This window comes from Panthera pardus, unplaced genomic scaffold (assembly GCF_024362965.1).
Source record: "Panthera pardus isolate Hobbes unplaced genomic scaffold, ASM2436296v1 HiC_scaffold_11, whole genome shotgun sequence".
Lineage (NCBI taxonomy): Eukaryota > Metazoa > Chordata > Mammalia > Carnivora > Felidae > Panthera > Panthera pardus.
This window is the reverse complement of record NW_026526666.1, coordinates 73382660-73385176: the sequence shown is the minus strand read 5'-3', so window position 1 is coordinate 73385176 and position 2517 is coordinate 73382660.

Genomic DNA, 2517 nt, shown 5'->3' with positions numbered 1-2517 from the left:
GGGGTGCCTGGGTGGCTCAGTCGGTTAAGCAGCCGTCTTCGGCTCGGGTCATGATCTCGCGGTCCGTGAGTTCAAGCCCCGCGTCAGGCTCTGTGCTGACAGCTCAGAGCCTGGAGCCTGTTTCAGGTTCTGTGTCTCCCTCTCTCTGCCCCTCCCCCGTTCATGCTCTGTCTCTCTCTGTCTCAAAAATAAATAAACGTTAAAAAAAAATTTTTTTTTTAAATAAAGTAAAATAAAATTAATAAAAAAATAAATAAAATGTTTTAACATAGAACAGCTCTCAGGAACAAGTGGAAAGTCCAAGACTTTAAAAATATGCTTCTTAAGGCGCCTGGGTGGCTCAGTTGGTTAAGCACCCAACTTCGGCTCAGGTCACGATCTCGAAATTTGTGAGTTCGAGCCCCGCGTCAGGATCTGTGCTGACGGGTCGGAGCCTGGAGCCTGCTTCGGATTTGGTGTCTCCCTCTCTCTCTCTCTCTCTCTCTGCCCCTCCCCTGCTTGTGCTCTGTCCATCTCTGTCTCAAAAATAAATTAACATTAAAAAAATAATAAATGAAAATATGCTTCTCAGATGAGTACCTGAAGTCAGAGGGGTTGATTCTTGATTCCAGGCAGCTCTACTTCTCCCCTCGGGATAGAGTATAGATTTCCCTTCTAGCCCCCCCCTGAGCTATCCTGTGCCCAAGGAGCAGGATCAAGTGACTGAGAATTCTGGGACTATTTATTTATTTAAGCTCTGTGACCTTGAGTGACCCATTTCCTTAACTGTAAAATGGAGTATTTACTTCCTCTCTGGGTTGCTTTGTGAATTAAATGCAACACATAAGATAACTAGAATAGGGGATGGCACGTAAAAAGTGTTAAATAAAAGTTAGATCTCTCCTCTCTCTCTCTCTAGGCTTTCTGCCTTCCCATTATACACTTCTCCATTTAAAATAACAGTAATAATAACAATTAACATTTATTTAGTCCTTTCTATGTGTCAGGAATTGTTCCTTGCACTTTACTCTTTCACTTAATCCCCCATACAACCCAATGGCATGGTGACTGTAGGCTTAAGGTCAGCACTTCTCAAAGTCTGGTCCACGGACCCCTGGAGTTCCTGAGACCCTTTCAGGCTTAAAACTATTTCTTTTTCCTTTTTCTTTTTTCTTTCTTTCTTCTATTTATTTTTGAGAGACAGAGAGAGATAGAGCATGAGCAGGGGAGGGGCAGAGAGAGAGGGAGACACAGAATCTGAAGCAGCTACAGGCTCTGAGCTGTCAGCACAGGACCCAATGCAGGGCTCAAACTCACAAGCCTCGAGATCATGACCTGAGCCGAAGTCAGATGCCCAACCGACTGAGCCACTCAGGCGCCCCAAAATGATGATGGCGAACAAAACAAAAAAAAATCTCACTTAAGAATGTCTTTGATAAAGCGGTAAAAATTATTCTTTTTATTAGACCTTGACCCTTGAGTATACATCTTTTTTTTTAATTTTTTTTAAAATGTTTTTTATTTATTTTTGAGACAGGGAGAGGCAGAGCATGAACAGGGGAGGGTCAGAGAGAGGGAGACACAGAATCTGAAACAGGCTCCAGGCTCTGAGCTGTCAGCACATAGCCCGACACGGGGCTCAAACTCACGGACCGCAAGATCATGACCTGAGCTGAAGTCGGCTGCTTAACCGACTGAGCCACCCAGGCGCCCCTACATCTTTTTAATATTCTGTGCAACAGTGGAAGGCACGGGTAAAGAACTCCATACTGATATTATGATGGTTGTCTCCAGGAAAAGCACTGCTTTTAGTTTGAGCTGAGCTAGATGCATTTCTTGTAAAATACCAAAGGGTGACTGACAAACTAGGGTTGTTCAGACTTGGTTTTCTTGAAATACGAGCTGAGACTGTCACTTCATGAAACAAGTTTTTGTTACCAAGGGTAAAATTTGAGCTTCTCAATGACTTTTTGAACACTTGTATCTAGTACCGTGGGCTTGACAGCTTTCCAGTACTCAAAGACTCTTCTGATGAGATCAGTGGGGATATTGATGAAAATGTATTTTTAATGGTATATAACAAAATGTGTAAACATTTGAAAGATCTGCATAAGTCAGTGAAGCAGTATTTTCTAAATGATCCGTGCCAGATGTTACAAGATCATGCATGAATAAGTGATCCAAAGGGCAAGAGTCAAAGACCAGTGGATTTTAATGTAACACAGTACAAAAAGTTAATTAATATGGTATCAGATTTCAAGTTGCAACTAGCCTTTAAGAAACTACCACCCGCTGAATTTTGGTATTTGTAACAAAGAAGAACATCTAAAATGATCATTAAAATACCCCTCTCTTGGGGCGCCTGGGTGACTCAGTCGGTTGAGTGACCGACTTCGGCTCAGGTCATGATCTCACGGTTTGTGAGTTCGAGCCCCGTGTCGGGCTCTGTGCTGACAGCTCAGAGCCTGGAGCCTGCTTCAGATTCTGTGTCTCCCTCTCTCTCTGCCCCAACCCCACTCATGCGCTGTCTCTCTCTGT